The 12,140-nt window shown below is 34.0% G+C and overlaps 1 pseudogene; it reads right to left on the reverse strand.

The window, feature by feature from the left end:
* Positions 1-10,010: 10,010 nt before the first annotated feature.
* On the reverse strand, positions 10,011-10,138 carry LOC145606385 (U4 spliceosomal RNA; annotated as a pseudogene).
* Between the last annotated feature and the right edge of the window lie 2,002 nt (positions 10,139-12,140).

A 12,140-nucleotide genomic window follows, 5' to 3' on the forward strand; every position in this document is an offset into this window, starting at 1 on the left:
TGGAGGATAGAAGGGTGGTAAACGTGTATATGGATGGACCACTTGGCTTTTTTTTAAGCCTTTTAATATACAAAATTAGATAATCAGGAAATTAATATTAAAATTTTTTAATTGTGCAAAACGTAAGTTGAGTGGAGGTAGAGGTCTCTAGTGTTCAATTGGAGGTTATATATTTGTCGACAGGTGATTAAGATAATGATGGATAGGTAATTAAGATAATGATTGATAAGTTCATATAAGATAAATACATGCTTCGTATCTAATAAGATAAAATAAGATTTTAAAATTGCAAATAAAGAGTACATTCAAATAATTACAATATCTTCATCCAAGTGAAGAGTACTCTTTACTCTTTAGCATTGGCATTTCATCATAATCAAATTCTTTTTCACATAGTCTTATACGTGGCTGGCCATACAGTGTGGTAGGAGTTACTTCGTTAGTGTAATAAAGGTTACTTGGTCAGTGTTAAAGGGGTTACTTTGCCAATGCTATAGGGTTACTCGGTTAGTGTTATAAGGGTTACTCAGTTAGTATTACAGGGGTTATTCGGTCAGTTTTATATGGGTTATTTTATTCTTTTATAAGTGGCCACATGATATGGCTAGCCACACACAAGACGGGCTGTTCACAAAGTCTTTTAATGAGTTAAATCGCATTATCTCAAGTAGTCTATTCTATATTCATTTTTTTGACAAGAAATTAATAATCAATAATTGAAACTTTTTAATTTATCTTTTCAATAATCGTAGTTTTAATGACGGAAATCCTAACTTGATTCAATCTATCTCATATATATATATAAAGGGGAGTTTTTTCCCGAGATTTCAGAGCGCCACGTAGGATTTTTATTTTAAAAAAATTATTAGAGCGCCACATAGGATTAATATTTTTAAAACGTTACAATAGGATTATGCCACCTAAAATTAGTTAACGTGCCACGTGGTTACATTAATTAAATACGAAATATTATTATTTGAGATTAGAAATTTTATCTAATATTTTAAAAAAAAATACGGAGAAAATGATATATTACGTAAAATTAATGAAATAACAAATGTAATCACATAAATATGAAAAATATTTTTTAAAAAAAATAATATACCGGCCCGTGCATCGCACGGGCTTCATCTAGTTGTATGTATTTGTTAATTTAGATTTCATTTGTAGATGTTGGATGATTTTTAATTAATGATTTGATTTGTTTATAAAAATTTAAAAAAAAACCTATTCCGAGTACTAAGCTGAAACTGTTTGCAGTGAGCCTAACCATACCAACGTAAGCTTTTCGGGAATATACAAGTTAATCTGCCAGATAAACGATTTTTTGTTAATCTGGTTGCATTTTTGTAAATATATTGAAAAAGCAGAGTTATTTATTCAGTACTTTTAGTAAGCTGTCCAATTACTGTTTGCTTTTTGCTTTTATTGTTTGGTGAGGAAATTACGCATGTACCCCTCAACTAATACATGAAAAGACACATATACCCCTCCACTGCTACTTGAAAAGACAATTATACCCCATTTTGTTTATTTGGGGAATTGACTGGGTATTCCTCAAGCTTTTCAACTTAATTTTTTTAGTTTATCTTAAATAATTTTCTCACTTTTCAATTTTAACCATCTGTTACATTTAATAATTAAATACATCAAATTGTAATATTAAAAATAGTATTGCACTCTATTATATTTTTATCATATATACTGTTTTATATGTATGAAACAAATAGTATATTCTAAGATAATTTTTTACAAAAATACCAATTGATGACCAATTTATATTGATGAAATTCCAATTTAATCTACCATGTATGTACTAATTATAATCCTAAACATCAAGACGAATTAAAAAAAAAAAAAAACATATCATATGACTATATTTTTTTTTTAATAATAATGTTAGTGTTTGGCCAAAACTTTAAAAGTTTGACTATAAAAAAAATAAAAAATAACGGAGTATTGTAAAAATATTTTGCCGTTTTCTTCTATTTCTTAATCAACAAATTAATATCCAATTCCCTAAGAATCTAAGATAGCAATATGTTATGATTTATGAAAGAATGATTAGAAAAGTGACTAGATTATTCTGCACATGAAAACATGAAGTCACCGATGATGATATGTAAATCTGGCTATACATATTGTCATGCGTTACGCCACTACCATGGCTTGTCGTTAATAAGAAGAGCTACTCCATCATATTGATCATAATTAATGTTGTCATGTTGGTCTCTTTAAACGTTACTCTACTACCCGTATTTTAACTTCGTCCATTCTTTTACTCCTTACGTTCCCATTTTATTGAGTAGGTCAATATTACTGAATTTTTAATAAGCACTTTTACATTAACATTATATGAAAAGATATATTATGTATATTAAGGGGAGTTTTTTTTTGAGATTTTAGAGAGTCACATAGGGGTATTTTTTTTTTTACTTTTGAACCGTAGGCATCTTGCCAGGAAGTTGGTGGGTTCATCATGAATTAGGAATGGGTACCAAGGAGGTTGAAGACAAACTTTATACATTCGCTAAAAAACAAAGAAATTTGAAAAGATTGGGTTGTGGAGGATGATTCGAAGTTATCCATGCTGTAAAACGTAAGCGCAAGCTTAACTCGATCATGACCTTTACTGGGGCGAGGGCTGCCCTTCCTCTCTGATTCACCACCGGGGAAAGGGCGGAAAGCTACAGGAACTACATGAGCTATAGGAGGTCTATCAGTGCAAGTCAGCTGAACACCGCGATTGATGCATACTTTCTCGGAGACAAGAATAGACCAGCTTTATTTCTTGCTATTACAACCTCGAGGTAAAGTTTGTTTTGCATAAAGTAGGATCAAACAAAGCGGCAGCAAAAGGCTCCCCTCGCCTCTCGGAAGCGAGAAAGCGAGCAGCTTTGTCTAACTGTTCCTGCAACATCTTGAAGAAAATGGAGTGAATGCTCTCCAAGAAGGGCTTGGTTTGGAAGGTGGGAGAGCTTTGAGAGAAAGCTCACTGGAGCAGGAGATTACCATAGAATTGAAGCTAGAGAAATGGAAAAGAGAAGATGCTCGAAGAGATATCTTCCAAACAAGCTTTTCTTTCCCTTTCACTTCAAATCCTTCTGGTTGCTCCATATGGATTTCTTCATGCAAGTCACCCTTTGATAGGATTCTAATGACTTTCTTTTGAACAACCTAACTGGCGCTGACCTCGTGCTAGCCTAGGTCTAGCCGCTGTTCCCATTTCCTCGCTGACCCATCATGCACCCGGGAGCTAGGATGCATGCCAGTTTCATACGACCAGGTGGAGTGGCACAAGATCTGCCTCTTGGCTTATGTCGAGATATTGATTCCTCCACACAATAATTTGCCCGCTCTCGCTCGCCGCTACTAACGGGGTCTCGGGGTAACGCTGCGATTCTTGCTCAAAAACCAGACCGAAAGCGTTCGAGTTATTGGCTCGTGGGGGACGGTATCCGCTTTTGACTGATGGAAAGCAGTGATTGACTGAGCAATCAGTCAACATCGTTCCAGTTTAAGTCAGTTCAAGGTAGGGCAACTTTGAAAGCCAAGCCCGACCTATCTGTGTGTCGGTGTTCTAACGAGGACGAGAAAAGACGGCAAGAAAAGAAGGAAGGTTGCCCGCGTACCACTCATGCGGTCCCTTCAAGACAGATTCGTGAACGGTCAATCTACTTACAGAATGACCGACTCTAACAAAACAATAGGTGCGACGTTTCATTGCTAGCAATTGGAATCATGTAGCTCAACCTGAAATATTCTTGCATGATGGCGACAGCAGGGCAATACCTCACCAAAAAACAAGCTAGGCTTGGACCTCAGCAGCTGCTTGTGAACTAGGTTGAACTTGCTTTGGAACCCATTGCTTCTTCTGCTGATTTAATTTTCTTAGCACGCCATGCAAAATTATAAATTTTAGTTGTAGCCAATTTAATAAGAGATTATTAATATCTCTTAGGATTAATTAATTCAAATTACACGCAAACAAAATTGACGAATGATATTTTTAAGTTTAAATTAATTAAATATGAAATATTATCTTTTGATAATAGGAATCTAATCTAATCTAATCTAATATATTATTATATAAATAAAGTAGACATTTTTTCGGGAGCACTTGGCGCACCACATAAAAAAAAGGTATTATTTTATCCAATGAAAAATTAGATTAATAATTTATTTTGGAATTAAAAAATTTACTCGTCACCTAAGCAAAAGTGACAAATAAGATTTAAGAATTTTGACACATAGGTAAAACAAAGAATAGTAAATAAATTAAATTAAACTATTTAAAAAAATTATAATTATCTTTTTTACATATATGGATGCAAATTTTTGATCGCAAATATCTTTAATCTCTCCCTACCAAATATTATAAAAGTTTGATTTTAATATGTACTCATCGAGACGAATAAAACTAAATCTCAAATGACTAATTTCCCATAGTTTTTAATAGTTAACAGATTATAAATGAGAATAACATGTTAAATAGAACGAGTATATATAAAAAAACGCATATGCAAAAGACTTATTTTAATAAAAAATAAAAAAAATTAAAAAAAAATAAAAAAGAGATTTGTCATTTTTTTTTTTTTTTGAATTAAAAATTTAAGTTATCACCCAAACAAAATTAACGAATAAAGTTTAGGATTTTAAATTTAAGCGTCACAAAATAAATAAAACAATGAAAAATAACTTTAGTGTTAAAATTGTTCAACTTTTGAAAATCAATAATAATTATAATTATCAATCATAATCCCTTTAGATCTTAAAATAACCTTCTAGATAATTCTAGAAGATTAAGACAAACCCTGATGACTTTAGGAATGCAATTATAATTAATAAACCCACCACATGATCATTGGGCCGTACATAAAATCCCGGTTTAGGCCCAGTTTAGTATTTTGGCCATAACTTCCTCGTTATACCTCGAAATTGGGCTTATAATATACCTTCGGAAAGAAACTTTCAAGACACATCCAACTACACAATTATTGGACCCATATGGACCAAACTAAACTGGATTGGACGTTCTTTATAAATAGAATACGAAATGAATGATTTTCGAAATACAAAAAGAACTATTTTTATTAAAACATTTTTTAAAACAGAGGAATTCATAAGACTCTTCCACATTTCACCTCGTTCGATATTCAATGACGCAAAAGGTACTCATCACTGGGTTTGGTTATTGGGGAGACACAATCAGGTGTCTACAATGACTATCTTAGCTCAAAATTAGGAAGCATGTCGAGCTACACATGGAGAGGCATATGGGGTGTGAAGTGGGTAGTGAAGCGTGGGCTACGATGGCGTGTTGGCGATGGTCCTAATATTTCACTGTGGAGTAGCCCGTGGATACCAGGTACCCAATCTCAAATGGTTATATTGCCTAGAGGCGACTGACCTGCGGATATGCGAGTAGGTGATCTAATTCACCTCACAACTGCTTCTAAGAATGTGCCCCTTGTAAATTCTATTTTTCTTCCCTTTGAGAGAGATCGTATATTGAGTATTCCAATAAGCTTTCGACTTCCAAATGATATGGTATGCTGGGATTTTCATAAAAGTGGTGACTATACAGTGAAATCAGCATATCATGCTATTTTTGGTGACTCGTTGAGGAAGGAGCTGCTTCGAGTTCTTCCTAATCAAATTTTTGGAGCAAGATATGGCATGTAAATGTCTTGCCTCGAATTAATTTGTTCTTTTGGAGGGCTTCTTGTGGAGTTCTTCCTACCTCGGGGGGCTTGAGCAAAAGACTACCAGATAAGAGTCTTATGTGCACTTTGTGTAAGGTCAAAGAGGAGTCAGAGTTACATTTTTTGCGTGACTGTGTCATAGCTAGACTAATCTGGGATGAAAGTAGGCTCGAGTGTGATATGAGGGGTATGTTTGATTGCTTTGGGGAGTTGGCTTTTGATTGCATGGAGAAGCTGCATAGCAATGACCATGCCAGCAATGACCATGCCCTCTTTATGACGCTTTGTCGGTCAATCTAGAATGCAAGAAATAAGTGGTCATTTGACGGTAAAGCATGTGACCCTAAAGCTTCATTTGAGTATGTTAAGAAGCTTATGGTCAAGTTGAAAACGGAAGAGAAGCGAGTTGTGCTTAAGGCTAAGCCGCGTCATAAATGGAAGCCACCTCAACGTGGTTGGGTGAAGCTGAATGTTGATGGTGGGTGTAGTGAAGCTTGCGGTAGCTTGGAGGTTGGAGGATCGTCGGCCACCTGATGTTACCAAGGCTATGGTTGTCTTGCTAGGGCTTAAAGCTGCTGTCGAATTTGGGTTTCAACGGGTTATGGTTGAAAGTGATTGTCTGGGTGTGATAAACGTAATCTCATCGCGAGAGAGGGAATAGCTCCCTACACATTGTGTTAGATGATATATTCATATTCCTAGTTCTTTTGTTGCTATTTCTTGGAATTTTTTTTCATAGGGATGTGAATAAAGTGGCAAATGAGCTTACTCATTGCTTGTCATGAGAAGTGGGCAGATGTGTTTGGATGTCAAATTTTCCGGCTAGTATTGTGTCTCTGTTGTAGTGTGACATCTCTATGAATGAAAGCTAGTCCCTTTATGGTTTTGTTTCCAAAAAAAAAAAGGGAAATTCTCTCTAGTAATCACGAACTTTTATTTTTTCTCAGTGGTAAAGTCTGAAACTTTTAATTATCAATGGTAATCACGAATTAATATTATTAAGCAAATGGTAACTTAAGTTAACTAATGTGTTAATTACTTAACAATGGTTTAGCTAATGGACTGCAAAAAGACAAAAATACCACCAAAAAAAACCCTCTTCCTTCCCCTGTTTTTCTTCTTTTCTCTTTCCTCCTTCCAACATTAATGGCGGTCGCCTTTCCTCCTGATTTTCTTCCTTTCTCTTTCCTCCTTCCAACATCAATCAACAAAAGTAATACTAGAAGAAATCGCAACAAAAGTAATCGCAACATTGGAGGACCCTCACACCTAAGGCTAATTAAAGGAAACTGTCGCTGTACACGGTTGTGACTTCATTGATCAACGATGGAATAAATAGGAGGACGACGCAACGGCGGCGGCGGCAAGAGAAGGAGATGCGGCGTGAAGAAGAGACTCCAAAGAGAAAGAGGTGGAAACCGCCATTAAAGACCTTCAAAGGGAGGTTGAAATTGGGAGACCTAGGAAAGAGAAATAAAAATTGATGTGTGGAGAGGTGATGACAAGGTATTGTTCATTAATGGAGATGGTTTGGGTGGTCTCTATGGCGGCAGTGGCGCTAGTGGTAGTTAAAGTAGCGCGGAGGAGAGTGAAAAAAATAAGGACAGGGCAGGGGGTTTCGTGGGTGTGCAACAACACAACTACACAAGGTTGCGGTGGTTGACTCATTGTATGTAAGGAGAGTGGGGCTGACAGTTGGCTGGTGGCTGGTTGGGTGGGGAGGGGTTTTGGTTTTTTTTTTTAAAAAAAATAAATAAATAAATAAAGTTGAAGAGTACTAATGTAAATTATTGTTACTTAACCAAGATTAACCCTAGTTTATCATTTAATGATGTTTTATTATAAATAATGTTATCATTTTCTTAGTAATTGGTTTCATGAATGATTACTATTGATGATCAAAAGCTTCAGACTTTACCATTGAGAAAAAATAAAAGTTTGTGATTACAAGAGAGAATTTCCCAGAAAAAAAAAGGTGACACGTAGGCAAGGTAACCGATTATACCGGCTTGGTAACTAGCTGGGTTCGAAATAGGAAGATGGGGTTCAAAGGTTGGAAGGTTGGTTTATTTTGGAGAATGGGCCAAAGGTTTGATGATTTAAAGTAATTTTTCCTACCAAGAATTCTTGATGATGTGAAATAAGAGAGATAATAAGTACTACAATTTAAGAGCTAGTGCATTATTGATGCTCTAATGTTGCTCGACTCGTGCTCATTACGTTTCGAGTCGAGGCAAATCAATCACAAGTTGCTTGTTTAAAGGTTTAGATCTCTTAAATGGAAATTAATTTTAGCACACTATTGATTGATTCTGACACACTCCTACGTGGGAGAACATAGAAAATTGTGCTCTCTCATAAAAGGTGTGCCAAAATCAATTGTGGTGTGCCAAAATCATTTCCTTCTTGAATTTCATACATATGATTATATTTTTTTCTTTTTATATAAATTTTTCTATTAAAGTGTATTAATTTAAATTTTATAAGTGTCAAGTTAAATTTTTAATTCTAAAGATAGAATAATGTGAAAGGTAAAAAAAATGAAGTTATTGTACATAATGAGGTGATCACTTGTAGGCTTGGGCAGGTAACAGGCCGACCTTATGCTCATTTTTTTGTCCAACGGGCTTTATGTAGCAAACCTAAACCCTTTTATGTGGACTTGATACTTTGTCCATGCCTGCTTTTTAAACGGGCCAAGTTTACCCGTGGGCTAACGAACCTTAAAATTTTGTTTTATTTTTTATAATACTAATTAATCTTTTTATTATTTACCTTGCTAAAATTATTTTAGTAGAGTTGTCTTAAAATTTTTTGTTCACAAATAATAATAAAAATTAATAAAGGTTGAAATTATGACATATTTTATAAATATATGAAAGAAAAATAAAATTTTTTAATAAATAATTATAACTAATAAAAGCTTATTCTCTTTGTATTTATTTTCTTAAAAATACACAAGTTTGTCATAATTACTAACTAAATAAAATTATTAAAATATTACATTAATAAACGGGCCGGGTGAGCTAGCCCGATACATATTTTCTTGTCCATACCCGTCCATTTATATTGACAGGTCGAGCCTAGTCTGCCCAAATATCCATTTTTTGCAAAAAAAAAAAAAGTTGTCCAAGCCCGCCGTTTTTGCAGGCCAAGTTGGGCGGGCTTAGCTGGCCGTCCCACCCATGAACAGCTCTAGTACATGCTACCTCTGTTAACATTTACTTGAACTTTGGGTATTTTTGAGAGACATAAAATATTCCAAATTTGCAAATAAATGTTAACGGAGGTAGTATATCAAGTTTCGAGTTGATTCGAGTGAGCACGAGCCAATTTTATTTGAGTACCGAGCTAAGTTCAAATTGCTCACAATTTGCTCTTTCAATAAGTGTTCTAAATGACAAAAATGGAAAATTCATCACTTTAAAACAAGTTATAATAACTTTAGGAGTAAATGCATTCGCTGGCCTCTTAGGTGGCGCTCCTTTCATAGTACCTAGAGCAGGGCTGTATATATTTTTGACAGAGCAATATTTCAAAGACAGTCGTCAAATGTCATAATATAGATTTTTTAACACAAATCTTTTGTAATTGGATTTTAACACAAACCTTCATACCAATTTTTTTATTTATTTTTTCATTTTTATTTTTATCCTCGTTGTATAAACAATATTTCAAAAAAAAAAAAAAAAATCCGATAAACAAATTTAAAATATCATTCAAACTTAATACCTAAAAAATTGCAGCAGTAATTAGATAATAAATAGCAAAATTTGATTAACAGGAAAATCAACATCACCAAGAAAAAACAAATTAAGGAAAAACAAAGTCAGAAAATCAAGATTAAACTAAAAAAAAATCAAAGACTTCGGGGAAAAAAAGCAAGAATTAAAACATGAATTTAAAACAATAGCATGAAAATTCTAGAAATTGCCCCAACCATTATAGGCCGGGTTAAATAGAGCACTCGATTGATAATCGAAAGAGAACTCACTAGATCGGCCATTAATGGAGATTTCGAAAGAAATCAAAGAAGATCGAAAATAATAATGTATCAAAACACCTTATCATAAATCTGTAATAAAAAAGATAAATGAAGAAGGGGTTCAGAAGATTGATGTCTGCCTGCAACGGAACTCAAGCGCAATGGAGAGTGCGGTGAGTTCTTTAAACGGCAATGTTGAAAACCCTAATTTGAGGTGCTGGGGTTTTTATAGAGGAGGGAGAGGTTGATGACTAGATGTTAAAATTTGACCCGCCCAAAATATCGAATTCGAAAGTTTGGTTGGTTTTGTATGATCAAGGCCTCAAGGGAGTAAAATAAGTTATAGACGGGCTTATTTGCGATCCTTTTTTGTTTTTACTTTTCAACCAGCAATTGACGGCCTCGTTTATTACCTCACTAGCTGCGTCATTGCCCCAAGCGCAAAGATTTTTGTTTTTACTTTTAAAACAAAACTAAAGTTAAAAAATTACTATCTCCGTTTCTTTTTAGTTGACACGTATTCCTTTTTAGGAAGTTTCTTTTTAGTTGACACGTCTTCTTTTTGGGTAAATTTTTTATCTTGCATTTACAAGGTACCCCACTTGTTTTATCATTCTCTATCACTCTCTCTCCTCTCCTTGATATATGTGCATAAATCAAACGCGTCAACTAAATAGAAACGGAGGAAGTATTAAAAATAGTACTTTCTTTTTTGTTGTTAGTTTTTTAAATTACTCGTATCATGATTTTTTGTTCAATTTTTGGTTAGTTATATGGTATATGTGATACTCCCTCTGTTTTTTTTTTATATGCATCACTTTGACCGGCACATTTGCCGAGACGCTATTTTGACCATTAATATCTTTAAATGTGTATTTATAAAAATTATTAAAAAAAAAATTACATTATGAAATTAGACATTATGACAAATCTAATGATATATAATATAATAACATTTATTCATTTTTTAGAGGTGAAAAAATTAAATTAACCATGATATGTGAATAGTGCAATTTTCAAAGTGATGCATATAAAAAAAACAGAGGGAGTATGTCATACTTCCTAAATTGCACAAGTATTACAACAGTTACTATTTTATGAAAAATTCACAAATATTGTAACATTACCACGCATGCACATGTTCTCTATATCTACTCTGTTATTTAAAGGTTTATCAATAAATATCATAAAGGATTACTCTATATATACAGTATGGGTTACTCCATCAGTGTTACAGGAATTACTCCGTTTTCTTACAAGCGTCTACGTGGTGTGGCAAGTTGCACTAAAAGCACGTTGTTAATATTATACCCAAAAGTTAACTACTCCGTTCGTTTCAAATAGATAGTCTCATTTTGATTTTCAGTCTTTGAAATGCATTTTTGGACAACAATATCTTTAATTAATTTTAACAAAAAGTATTAAAATTTTATGTTATAATGTGATTCTAACAAAATCTCACATAACTATAAATTTATATATTTTATCTTCTTCTTTATAGTTGCAACACGCACTTTATCATGGTATATATTTAAGAAAAGTGGACATCACGTAATAAAATATTCTTAAGGGGTTAATATGTTCAAAGTATAATTAAGTTGACCATGAGCTTTAAATAAAAGAAATAGTACTACCTCCGTTCCTTATTAGTTGCAACTTTGAGCTCGACACGGATTTTAAGACAAAATTTCACAATGGTTGATTAATGAATTAAAGATGGGTAATTAAGCAAGGTAGGAGAGAGAAAGTAAAAGTAATTAATTATTTAGCCACCACCACCAATAGCACCCACCACACAACCGCCAGCCAACAGCACCCACCGCGCCACCGTCGACCGTAACACCCACCTTGAAACCACCCACGTCACAGCCTTAAACCACCGCATCTTAACCCAAAATTGCCTGAAACCACCCACTCACACACGAACAGCCGTAAAACCACTCCCTCTCCATCTGAACAACCCCGATTTCACCCTCTCTTAGATCTAAATGATGTTTTTTTCAAAAAAAAAAAAAAAAAAAAAAAAAAAAAAAAAGAGAGAGAGAAATAGGAACGGGAGGAGGAGGCGACTTTGATGGTGGTGATGAGCATCGACAATGTTGAAGATGGGTGTTGCGTTGGTATGATTTACGGTAGTTAGATGTAGCGACGGCGACGGTAAAGGTGGGTGTTGCGGTGGTCTGATTTGTTCGTGGGAGATGAAGATGGGAGATAATGATTTTTGATTTAATTGGGTGACATAACTTATGTTAAATAGTTTTGGTTTGGTTGCTAATGCTGGAAAGTCTGAAGTTAGATTAGGAATTTAATAAAATATGAATTATGTAGTTAATTGTGTTTATGAGCTCTTTAGTAAGGGTATTTTTGTACTTTCATTTGAAAAAAACTTACTTAAAAAGGAAAAAAATGGAAAGTTGCAACTAATGTGTAGCACCCCTAAATGACAAAAG

This window comes from Chenopodium album, chromosome 22 (assembly GCF_948465745.1).
Source record: "Chenopodium album chromosome 22, dcCheAlbu1.1, whole genome shotgun sequence".
NCBI classification, from domain to species: domain Eukaryota; kingdom Viridiplantae; phylum Streptophyta; class Magnoliopsida; order Caryophyllales; family Amaranthaceae; genus Chenopodium; species Chenopodium album.